The sequence below is a fragment of the Protopterus annectens genome, chromosome 8.part0 (assembly GCF_019279795.1).
Source record: "Protopterus annectens isolate FY-2018-M chromosome 8.part0, PAN1.0, whole genome shotgun sequence".
Classification (NCBI taxonomy): domain Eukaryota; kingdom Metazoa; phylum Chordata; order Ceratodontiformes; family Protopteridae; genus Protopterus; species Protopterus annectens.
Genome location: NC_056741.1, coordinates 269,161,150 through 269,174,782, shown reverse-complemented (window position 1 = coordinate 269,174,782; position 13,633 = coordinate 269,161,150). Strand labels below are relative to the sequence as shown.

The window sequence follows — 13,633 nt, the reverse complement described above, 5'->3', positions numbered from 1 at the left end:
GAATCCTGCCCTAGGTCTTTTAATAACATTAAGAATCAATAGCTTTTGTTAAAAACAGCAATGTGATTTCCATTAACAAATACATGGATTGCACACTCCCCCAGCTTCAAAAGGTCATCAGAAAAAGCAGCATGAATTGATGTCAGAAATAAAAAAAGAACTGAACAACTACAGATTCATCATCAAAATCTATAAGAAATACTAGCACAAAATGAATACACTTAATCTTCTTACAGTACCTGCTCTAAAATAATACGGAAAACCCCAGTCTTGAGTATATAAGAAAGAAGAACTGCTACCTTATTCTCAGACTAGAACTTATACAGTAAGCAGTTTGAAACGTCCATATTATTATGCTTTTCTTTACTTAATTTATTTTATATTAAGTGCAAGAATTAATTAACTGAATGAAAGAATTGAATTTATCTATACTGAATTGAAAGTATATCTATATTATTTAATTATACAATGATCATAAAGCATTGCTATAGTAAGCATAGAATCAAATGATATATTTCTCAGGTATAGCATGATATGATTCAAAACCATTGTAGTGTATATGTTAAAGCAGACTGGATACATTATATTTTTTATTGCTGTTTGGGTAATAAAGTAAAAGGCAATGGAGGCCAGAAACAAATGGATAGACTGTTTTTAAATATTTGATATTATCCAGAAAGCAAATGCATAGGAATACTTTTCTTTTAGTTGCTTACAAAGATCAAAACCTGCTGAATTAGACAAATTAGATGATGAAACTATGAGTTTATCTTTTTATGTTCAGCTTGAGCACTAGTATAGAGTGAATCTTCCCATGATAACATGCTAAGGGGCCAATTAGATGTATGATCAAATTAATTAAAGCATACTAACAATGTTTGCAGGTCAAAAAACTTTTAAATAATTCATTAAATTAATTTAAAAAAGCATTAAATAAGAAAGATTATAAGGCAAACTTCATTCTGTATATAAAAGCTGTGGATAGGTAAAGTTTTGAGCATGGTCTGTTAAATGACTTTAGCTTTTTTAAAAGAAAAAGAAAAAAGTCAGATTCTTTTGGAAGGGGTAGAATATTAAGACTGGGAACTTTGGCATGAGGCAGGAGGGTGGTTGGCTTTGCTGTGGGGCAGAAGGGTGAGTGGCTTTGGTGTGAGGCCAGAGGGTGGATGGCTTTGGTTGGTGCAGGAAGGTGGGTGGCTTTGGTGTGGGGCAGGAGGATGGATGGCTTTGGCACTGGGCAGGGGGTGGGTGGAGGTTTCTTGGCTGTTCTGTGCTTGTCTGAATCTCTGCACATCTTCCTGGAGATGTTGTAGTTTATCCAAACAGGAAAGTGAATCTAAATTGGAGTGGACAAGCCCCTCTGGCAATGAATTAGAATAGATGTTAACATGGTAAGGAAAAGCAGGAGTTTAAAACAAATCATTCTTCAACTTGATTTTGAATGCAGAAGGGCTGATGTGCTCCTAATCAAGAGATGATGAAATCACTGAATACTTGGGGAACCCGAGCACGGGCCTACAACAGTAGTGATGAAGCTTTATAAAACTCTATTAAGACCACATTAATTCAGTTTTATAACTGACTGGATATAACAACACTACAAACACACATTAGACAGCAAATTGCTGAAGAGGAAAGCTGAGCATATATGAGATGCCTATAAGAACCAGTAATTATACAAATATGAAAAACAACTGTTGATTGCAGACTTAAGATAAGAAAATAAGTTATGAGAAAAACAATAAAATAGAAATACCATTAACTGTAGTATCAGGATGACATAAAGAAAATTACACTAGAAAACATTATAACAATATAAAATAGCCATATTATTCATAATAACTGTCTCATTATTGAACTGATATGTCTGAATCCAAGACACAAGGGGGATTGAAGCCCGGACTACATTTCAGGCTACTGGGGGTTGATTACAAGTCCTCAACCTGAAGGTCCATTTGGGGGAGGAATAAAGGTTCATGGCCCTCTCACCTCTCCCTAAGGATGGGTAGGTTATAGTTCCTTAGCACTCACATGGATTGGTACAATTTTCTGGAGATGACAGTGGAACCTACAACCCATTTATGAGGATGGGACATCAATGTTGGCAACATCTCTTGTGAAAGACAGGGATGACCAGTACAGATGGCCCATCACATGTTCCCTTCAATCATGTAAGCTGGGCAAGCACAGAGGAGTAGGGCTTAAAGTTAAACCCCCAAACTGTCTGTGATGGATGCCTAAAGGATTGCCCCTATATGCTGTTCACCTCCCTAGTGATGTGAAATAAATCAGCTGATTGACTGAGGGGTGATTATTGGGAGGTAGTGTGGGCAAAATGCACACAATAAATAAATTAATAAAATACTGTATTGAGCTGCCATCCAGTGATAATAGCACTTATTCTTATAGATAGGACATTTTTAATGTCCTAGCTGACAAATTCAGTTATAGTTTCACAGACACGCACACACCCACACACACACACACACACACACACACACACACACACACACACACACACACACACACACACACACACACACACACACACATAGATTCTTGTGTTTTGATTCTTGTTCCCAAACAACCCCTTCTCCATAAGTACTTTAATCCAAGTTCTATCAGTACTAGGCAAAGCAAAAAATAAGCTCTTTGGGTTCCAGCAAACCAGGATGAACCCTTGCCAGTGCAAAATATAGCTTTGTTGAACCCCTTCATAAACCTGTTTGACCTTAGCATCTACAATAGTAACACACATAACATCTGGAGAACTACCTTTGTAGTGCCCCTGCATATGAGTGTCTTGCCACAAAGACTAGGAGCTATAGACCCAACTGTTTCATCAGTATAATTTGAAAGGTTACAGAACGCATCGTAATCAAGCTTACAAATAGTGAAATATGTGATCTGCAAACCCTTGACCCTAATCAGTTTGGTTTTGGGAAAAGCAGATCCTGCCTACTTAATCAAGCTGAGTTTCCAAAGCCTTGGGTAAAGAACTATCTGAACATAACAAAGGCCTATAATACAGTTTCCCATGCTGGTTTAGTAATATTATTAGTACATTCTCCCACATAAACATTAAATCCTACATTATTGAACAGATTGCCTAACTGGTGAATTGATAGAAGGTTCAGTGTAGGGGGCAGATGACACATCTTCCATCCAATAGGATTTCAGTAGTGGTGTCCAACAGAATTACATGCTGGGTTCCTTCAAATATGGCATCTACTGATCTGATGTGAAATCAGGTATCAAGGTCTATGGCTGACAATGTTTGCTGATGATCACTAAGTATGTTTAATTTTTAACTCCTCTGTTAGCACTAAGATCCTCCAGAAGAATGTGACCTTTCCAAGAAATGGAGTATCAACGACAGGCACAAGTTAATGTAAAAAAATATAGGTTAGAAATAATGTTATCCAATATATACACTTAACCTGCGCCTCCTTAAAACTGACACAATCAGTACAACTCGAAACATATTTACTGACAACGAGCTATCATCGCCACCATATATTGATAGCAATCTGAAATCACAACTATGAACAGATTATTAAACATCCAACCACGGACGATAACTTACCGGATGTTATCTGGTTAAATCACAGGACTAATTCAGTTTTAACCTGTAATATTGGTGCCCCAAGTGGAAAATCAGATCACGAGTTTATTCAATGTGCAATTGTGAGCAATAGTGATAGGTGTGTTAGAATTAGTGTATCCCTTAGGAAGTTTTATAGAACCAAGTTTGAGTCTATAAATAAAGAACTTGGTTCTTGGCAGTGTGAGAGGCAACTGAAAGGAAAATCAATTGAAGAAAAGTGGATGAGTTTTTCTATGGGGAATTAAATGCCCTAATAAACAGGTCTGTACCTGTTGGTTGAGCAAGACATCACAACAAAGGTTTCCTTTTATGTGGACAAAAAAATTATCATAACTAAAAAATAAAACAAAGGCCCTCTGGAAGAGGTATAAATGTACTCTGTCTCTCTATCAAATATAGATACAATATTGAAAAAACATCCTTGAGGAATTTGTTTCTGAAAATTAGAACTGACTAGGACAACCGACAAAAAATAATAAGATGAAAGGGTCCTGTACAAACAATTAAGATGATTTAGGAATTAAAATGCTGCCCACATTAGTGAGAGGACTCAGTTATTACAGACCTTGTTGAACTAGCTAATTTATTTTTTGGGCAAGGATTATAGTTATAACATTAGTAGCAGATTTGATTCTTGTCTGAATATATTTTCACATAATGTCCAGATATTTTTGGTCCATTTTTCCAAAATGTGGTTTTCTGGCAAATTAGTGGCAAATCATTAAATATTAAAGTTAACAAATAATGACAGACATTTGAATTTCAGACTTCATACCATTCAGAAAATACATGCTAATGTAAAACCTATTATTCTATTAACTTTCTAACTTTGCAGACAATGCAGTGCTGCAGCAGTTTGCATTGTTCCCTCACAGCAAGAGATTCTCTCATTAAATTCTCGACTGGGGTGCCTTTTGTGTGGAGTCTGCATGTACTCCCTGCATTCATGTGAGTTTTCTCCAGGTGCTCCGGTTTCTGCCCAGGTTACCTAGATATGCACCTAGAGCGTTTCTCCCCAAGCGTCCCCTGAAAATTGCCTTGTTCCAAGTTTGACTTTCTTGGTAAACAAATGTTAAATAAACTTGTAAGAGCAATATTTAAAAATTGGACCTCTGTCCCACATTTATTTATGGCTTTGTCCAGATATTTTGCTCAAAGAGGTTGAGAGGTATGTAAGTGGTATTAAAATAAAAATGCAGCCACCGACCCTAATGGTTTACTCAGTTGCAGAAATTCCACTTCTCACATCTGAGTAACTCTGCAATAGATTTTTTTTTACCTTGCCTGTGTTGAAGAATGGCCATACCTCACAAGCTAAGGAATGCCTCATGGCTTGGGATTCTGGGGTTCAGTCCTGTCTTCTGACAGTACCTATGTAGAGTTTATATGTTGTCCTTGCATTCCTTCTGGGTACACTGTTTTGTTTTCCCGAACCCTCAAAAAAATATGCTATTTATTGGTTCATCTAAACTGTCAGTATGTATTCCATTTACCCTTGCACCTGTGGCCTGGGTCATGGTTGTAAAGAGTCAGAGCTTGGACCAATTCACTTTACATGGTTAAATGTAGTTACATTTCAGGTACTAACTAACTTGCACTGAGGTAGTTGTGGACATGTCACTGATGACGGCAATAAATCTGATGTGTTATATCCATCAGCGATGGAACTGTATCATATGAGGATAGGAGGAAATATATATATGCATGTAGAACATACATTACAGCATGGGGTAAGAAATATTTTTGTGTGACAGGAAGATATCAGTATTTAAGCGTAAGATGGAAGAAATACTTATATGCCTGTTAAAGGACATTATGGCATTGGGATGGCTAATGTAAAATTACACGTGTACAAGGAGACAAACTACATGGAGTGTATCAGCAGGACAGATGGGAGCCATCACTTTTTGTGCACTTGTAACATAACAGCACATGATGATGACTTATTTTTTGTGGAAGTGCCTGACAAATCTGCAGACACCACATGGTGCATATGTGTTTCGGACAGAATTCTATGAGTGATGAGAGACACATGTTAGGGAGAGGTGTGTGCATTGCCACTGTTTTCTGCAGGCCTAGTTAAATGCCCCAGGTAGTGTAGCTGATTGGGAAAGAGGCAATGACCTCTGCTATGATATTAGAGCAAAATTATAATATATGCAGAATGTCTTGTGTGATACAGACCTTGCCAGATTCCAAAATGATGAGCAGGTCTCCAGATTCTTAATGAGCAAGTGATCTGACTACAGCAAGCTCTGTTTGACAACATTACTATTATTATTAGTAGTAGTAATATATATATATATATATAGATATATATATATATATATATATATATATATATATATATATATATATATATATTTGTTTGCTACTAGGTAACAAAAAACAAAAGCACCATTTCTGTTTACTATTTTAGTCACTTCTCTAATTCTTCCATCTAAATGCTTCCACATATATAAAAAGAACACTAGTTACATTTGCTGTGTGCAGTATAGCAGCATTTGAATAAACCAAAGCATAGTAAAGGGCAGAAATGGTGCAGCCTGGCATAAAAATCTGAACTTTGTCACCAAACCCTGACACTAACTCCATATTTCTTTTGGAAGGAAGGCAGTTAGAGGTTCCTAGACTGTATAGTTATACATAAAATTCACAATTTGGCAGGTGATAAGAGGTAATGCTGAATGTTAAATAAATTTGGCTAAAAATGCTTTCTGACAAAACTACTATTAGACTTCAATAATACTTTTGCAGTTCCCATTGTAACTCCAACTGCTGTTTTGAGACAAATAAGATGTAGAATGAAGTGACAGCCATAGCCGGCCTTAGGCACAGGCCAACTAGGCGGCCGCCTAGGGCGTCGGTCTAGCAGAGGTGTTTTTCCATTCATTTGTTGTAGGTAGACCAGGATGGGGGCACCATGTGGTGTGGTGGGGGTGTCATGGAGCCCTTTTGTCTAGGGCACCAATTGGCCTAAGGCTGCTCCTGGTGACAGCAACAGCAGTTCTATGGGTATAAGAGCGCTCTGTTTATCTCAACAAATTAAAATAGTGCATCTTAGACTTTTACCCCAGATATCCCCTAAATTTATAATACACTAGCCATAACCCCTCATTTCGACCTCTGGAAACCCCACAATATATGTCAAAGACAGCTACTACATTAATCACACATATCAGAACTAAGTTTTAAACTGTTGCTTGTAAGGATCATAAAGTGGAACATCCATTAGTCCTACAGATGCTTCCATTTGTTTGGCTGTTGTACATAGTTAGTTGTTACTTATTCTTGGTTCAAGTCTACAGGACTGATAATAGTAGAACACCCTAATGATACAGTTACTAGTATTAGCTTTATTTACCAAAAAAAATAATTAGTTCTGGCATCTATTATTGTATTCATGCAGTACAAAGTATAGGGACTTATGATTCATTTCAAAATGTAATATATGCATTACACATTTAGAAATATTTATATTAATGTTGCACCAGGCACAGACGTACAAATTCCAAAGCAATTACAGCTGAATTATAAAGTAGGGAATGTGCTCTCCCTATTGCACAGAGACTGAATCCAACATTCTAGAAAGTCAATGTATATACACAGATAGATGTAGATTGAGATCCGTTAGCAGAGAATGCTCCAGAGATGTATCAATTACAGTATATACCTCTACAGGATAAAATACAGTATAAAATCTAATTAAAACAATAGAAATAGGCTCAGAGTATAAACATGAATCATGATTTAAACATTGAGCAATTCCCTGGAAAACATGGTGCAAACTTTGGACTGGATTCCATAACGTTCATAGAATCCAGAGCATTTTGCCGATATCAGAGCAAAAACTGTGGCCAACCCTATAATATGTAAATATGCCCCAGTGAACTTATAATATCTCGGTTCATAACAGAGTTGAGCAGCACCAGCAATGCAAAGTGTAGCAGTCACAGTGACTCTGTAAGTCATTAAAACTGCCTCATAAAAGCCTGATGTACATTAACAAAGTTATGGAAATGGTGGTATCCCAATGTAAACTGCATGGCATTCATAAGTAATACATATCTTCAGCAATCTTAACAATAAGCTAAGAGACAACATTATAATATCTCTGTCAGTTATTACCTAATAAAATATACTTGCAAGCAATTACAGATTCTGAAGGAATCCATAAAATTTCTAATAAAAAAAAATAATAAAGGTGAAGGGAAATCACAGCCACATTGCCACAGCTAAAAGTAGCAAACAATGGGACACATATGGGGAACACAGGTGATGCACACACCTAAAGAAATAGGGAAATAGAAAAGCAGAGGTGGGGTATGAGTGAAGAAGAGGACACACAAGAGGTATGTTGGAATAAGAAAATCTGAGAGACCATCAGGGGGTCACAGGCAATGGTTTTTGTTTTTTTTTTTTTTTTGGTGAGAGTAAGCCTCAAATGTTTTGGAGAGAGAATATAAGGAAACTAAAGACAGGGAAAGAGGAGGAGAAGGGCAATACAGCAATTATACACATCTAACAAATATCACAAGACATAACAGACAAAGGACAGAAATAAACAGTAAGGAAAGGTAAGGTACACATAGACGGCACACTCTACAACATGGGAATGGAAAGTTGGCAAACAGAGTGGGGATGCATGCCAGCCATGATGAAATGCAGACTACATATGTACCTATGTACTATTATGTTATGACCTGCTGTAAATTGTGTTGCAGTCACACCTGGGTGTGTATGACTGATGGCATATGTGTGTTGTATGGTAATAAGTGTGGATTATGGTACACATCGGATATTGAAGCCAATACATAAGCAGTCTCTCAGCAGTGCAAGCATAAGCCATGCAACAGCACAGATGAGCAAATGCAGCCCATGACATGCAGGACAATACCAGATGAGCACAGAATAGAACCTCTGACTATGCATGTGACAGACAAATGACGAATCACAGTGCAAACAGCAGCACTATAGCAAAGCAGCAAACTGGATGCTAATCATATAAGTAGGTGTACACAACCCAAACAGATGTGCAATGGAATACATATGTCACAGACATATGCCATGTCAAAGGCAGTGCACACGTAGATGTATATGCATGCCCTTCCTTGGCCTAACAGGAAAATACCAGAAAGCAATGTCATACACATACACACACCAGTGACATGTAATAAAACACATTCAGAAATCTACATTAAGACTAGATAGCAACTATCAGGTTATGCACAGGAAGTCTGAAAAGTACACTTGTTAATATGTATCACACAAGTATAATAAGAACAAGGATGTATTGCAAACAATAGCCAGCAAATTGTGTGCATTAGTCCTACATTTGTCTAATGCCCGTACAGCTGGCCGAAGTTGACTTTCTAACAAAACAATGAAATGAAACTGGATAAGAATTCCAAGAAACGCGTGAACATATACCATGCATATGCGCAAGATATATGACATACCGACAAAGGTGGAAGGAAGATGGACACTGTGGGCCCACATCAAGGAGGACATAGCAGCAAAGCTATGTAGGCAAATGGTAAAGCAGGACAACACTAAGAGGGCACATTTCAAATGCATGTGTTCACCACATAGGGTGGTGTTGAAGTCAACCAAACCTCACTGAAGGGAATGGCCAATCTATGTCATGTGGGTAGACTGCATTGCAAATGTCAGCAAAAATGGCCATGTATAAATCACACACATGCACACACATACACACACAATATTATGCAATCATATAATAGCAGCAGGCATAGGTAAACAAGCTAAAAATTGGTATCCCATACACATACATACTGTCATGTCAACGTAAAACAGCATGTGGAATTAACACCTGCAGTTAGATATTACTGACCATGGGTATAACTGAGTGGAGTACAGTCCTGTCAACAACATTACAGCATATTAACATTGATTAAATGACTGTTCACATTCCCAAGGTACACTGGGATTTCTCTATTGATCAGAATATGTGCAGAGACGTACATAAGTCAGTGCATAAAATATGTGATTTTATGTGAATAAGGAATGCATGCAGAAATGTAGCATACAAGAAGGCATATTATAAGTTACATAATAAATTATCAATACCAAGGTATATACATGTACTGTACATTAGCGGTGTATGCATTCAGTAAAGTAGGACTGCCCATATAAATCAGACACATTTATATGATACAGTATGGCATCATCATTGCTAGCACATGCTGCACACAAAGTCAGTATGCCAGTGTGACAGCATGACAAGTGTCATTCAAACCACAGGGGCAAGGACATGTCCTTCTGTTGAACATACATGGCACAGCAACCCACAAATCATAACTATCACACAGACAATGCTTGCAGTCTTGAGTGCCCTCCCTAATGGGAATGAACACTGTGACTGATCTCCTGGCTATAGCCCTAAAAGAGTCCCACATAGCCTGTGCCATATCCTGGAAAAGATTGCCCATCATTTCCCTCATCTGTGTCTGAATTTCATCAGTCATCATCTCCCGGATCAGTTCCTGATAATTGTCTTGTGGTGATGTTTGGTGCAGCAGGGATGATGGCACATGCAGCTCCAGCTTCCTCATCATCACATCATCTCTGTCATGGTCATCATTGGAGAACTTCCGTAGTGATTGGGCATGTGTTCGTCTCTGATGTCTGATGTCTGATGGGTGAGAACGAAAGTATATAATGTGCATACCTGTTAGTATATGACTACATAACATACCCACTGTGATACAATGGACAAGCAGAAAACAGTATGAAACCTTAGAATTAGATACGCCATAGTCAGTTGTACCATCATATGCAATGTAGGTCAGTAATCAAAACCATTGCCTTATAGCAAGAGGTCCAGTTTGCTTCTTGGCTGGGAAGCTTTCTGTGTGGAGTCTGCATATCCTCTCTGCATTCGTTTGGGTTTTCTTTGGGTACTCCAGTTTCCTCCCATATTACAAAGACATGCATCTGGACCATTTCTCCCCAGGCCTCTGCTGAAAACTGGCTTCATTCCAACTTGGACTTTCCTGGTAAACAAATGTTAAATAAATATAGTCATGAACAAACAAGTAATTTAGGTTTTTACAGAGGAGACAAGAAAAGATACATATAGAAATAGAAAGTAGGCAGATGCTGTGCAAGAAAAACAGCACAAAATGTATAAACCTGAAAAGTTCATAGATATAAGGACTAGGACTGAAAACAGATAAAATAAGGTAAGTAAAGATGTGGCTTTATTTATTTATTTATTTTATACCACAGTTGCAAACCCATTTGCTCTGAAAGTCAGAACTTAGCTTTTAAATATATTTTTATTTAGTTATACAATTTACTGAGGTTTGGGGGTGTGTTCTATAATTTTGAAATGCAGATTGAAAATTCTGAGTCACCCTGTTTGGTGGTAGATGTTAAAACAGAGATCAGATATTGTGTTAAGTTTCTGATTTTTGGGAGGAGTGTTGTCCATGTGATGGTGTTAGATAAATACAGGGCAAGTGAATATGAAGAAAAGATTGTGAGCTAGATGGATATGATATTTAAATTCAATGCTGCCATAATCATTTAACAACTAGCAATGATGGGTTCTGCTTTTGTGTCCAGTGGCATAGCTATCCATTCTAATATAAACATTTTCTTGTCTTTAGTACAGTCGATAGGTGTATAGGTGTGGTTAATCAAGAAATGGAAACAGTACATTAGTGAAGTAAGCAGTCATGGGGGGTTAATAAATGAGTGGCGCTGTGCAAAACATTAAATGCAACTGGCTCTTTTTCTAATCTTAATTAGTTTTGTGGCATGCAGCTAGATATACATCCATAAGAAATGTTTTTGTACTTCTGACTTTATTGTTTGTGAAATGTTCTGCATTTCACCTGGGATGAGACTGAAATTGGTTAGCATTTATAAATGCATTACCCAAGTGAAAAAAAATAAAAATGAATGAATGAATGAATCCATTCATTGCATGCTTCAGTGCAAACACTTTTATTTCATTTATATATCCAGCCACATCAGCCTCATGTGATGAAACTAAAGAAGTTCAAAAAAGAAAAACAAAATGATCATATTAACGCTACTCATCTGTGAAGACCCACCCCCTCTGCAAATTATTTGGCTGTGGTACTCTAACCCAGTTAATAAGAAATGACTTTGCCACATACACTTTGAAAATATTTTTGTAACACAACAATTTTATGTGAAGCTCAAGATCATAGAATGATAAAGAATTTTTGAGGACTGAGCTTCTTCTACTAGAGCTGAGTGTAATGAACAGCTTTTGCGTGGTGGGTCATCATACTTGTCAGTGCTAACATAAGATGGTTATTACATGAAGTAGGCATTGATTTGGAAAGACAATCATTTTATTTATTTATTTTTTGTGGTATCTAGATAAGGACTAATGATACTTAGCCAGGTTGGAAAAGGGCCAAAACATAAATGATGTCTGGAGAAGAAAGATTCAAGCAAACTTTCAGGAATCATCCTTTCATAACTTAACTATACCAAAGTTCATCTATATATATTATTTTATGTGCTTGCATAAATACTAAGCTTAGAGGCATAGCTAAGGTGGGAGTAAGGTGGGCAGCTGCAATAGGCGCAAAGACTTATAGGACATGATCTAAAGGGTCTATATTATAATACTAAAATGTCTAAACTGAGAACACTGTTTCAGTGACACATAAATAGCAAACTACAAGTTATGCAAATGGCCAGATCACCGATTTTTTCCCTAGAGAAAAAAAATCGGTAGGCCAACCAGACATGACACACCAGCTCAAACATTACAAACCTCACACACCCCCTGACTAAATATACTAACTCTGAGATCGCACTACAGTGGGGAAAAGGGTAAATTCACGGCGACGGCCAAGTGATTTTTTTTTTTCCCTAGGAAAAACATCAGTGATCTGGTCATTCGCATAACTTGTAGTTCGCTCTTTATGTGTCGCTGAAACGGAGCTCAGTGTTTAGCCATTTCAGCATCATAATAGAGAACAGATTTAAAGATGCCCATCTGTGCCTGGTGCATTACCAGTGTTAAGAACTGAATGCAGTATTACACTTGTGTCAGAGCTGAAGAACTTAAGCATTTTTTGTGTAATATAAACTGTAGCAAGCTGCTGGCCACAAGTTTAGCAAGTGGTTTGCCAAAGTTTACAGTTTGCAATTACCCATCCACTCATCCAAATTTTATTTGAACAGAGTAAGAAAAGTACTTTTGCTTTAACACAATCATTTGCAGCATTATTTATAGCAATGGCTAGGATCTATGTTTGACAAAAACATAACTTTGCAGAGTTCCTAGACCATAGCAGGTGTATACATTTTGGTGTTTCTGGAATAGGGATATGCAGGTTTGGAGGATATTTCACACTGCTAAAATGATATTCAAGAAAAGAGATATTCATATAAGGTACTTCTGAAGTTTTAGCTCAATATAAGAAGGGAGGTAGATGAAAGAGACATATGTAGCTGATTTCAGCACTGGAGCTTTCATTTATTATGCTCATGAAATTTATGGTACCTATTACTGTCAAAGATAAATATAAGTTATAGCCCAAGGTATGGCAATGTTACTGGCTCATCAGGTATCACACCCATCTTTGTTGCTGGAATATCAGGCGGCTGAATGTTCTATTCCTACACTAGATGTTTGCATTAATTTTGCAATACTAACACTCTAGTGCAACATGGGGGCGGGATGCTGCACTATTGACTGTGCCATCCTTTGGACGAGATGCTAAATCAAGGTCAAATCTCCTTGAGTTAGCACTAGCTCAAGTGGATATAAAATATCTCATTATGATTATCAAAATGAGTAGGGGACTTTCCTGCTGCTCTGGCCAAATTTCCCATAGTCAGTATGAAAAGCCATTGGCCTAGTTGGCCTAACCTGGTCAACAAAGAATAAATTAATAAAATAAAGGATCAGTGTCTGTCAGTGTTGTTTTAAGTCAGGATGCTCACAGGGATGAGCACACATCTGCCCAATGATTCTGTCATATTTATTAACCATTTGTTATCTGTATAAGT

At 37.3% G+C, this 13,633-nt stretch overlaps 1 protein-coding gene across 1 annotated transcript in view; it reads left to right on the top strand.

The window, feature by feature from the left end:
* The window catches only part of LOC122808217 (vomeronasal type-2 receptor 26-like), a 173,390-nt gene that overhangs the window by 95,224 nt on the left and 64,533 nt on the right, over positions 1–13,633 (top strand). The window lies entirely within an intron of this gene.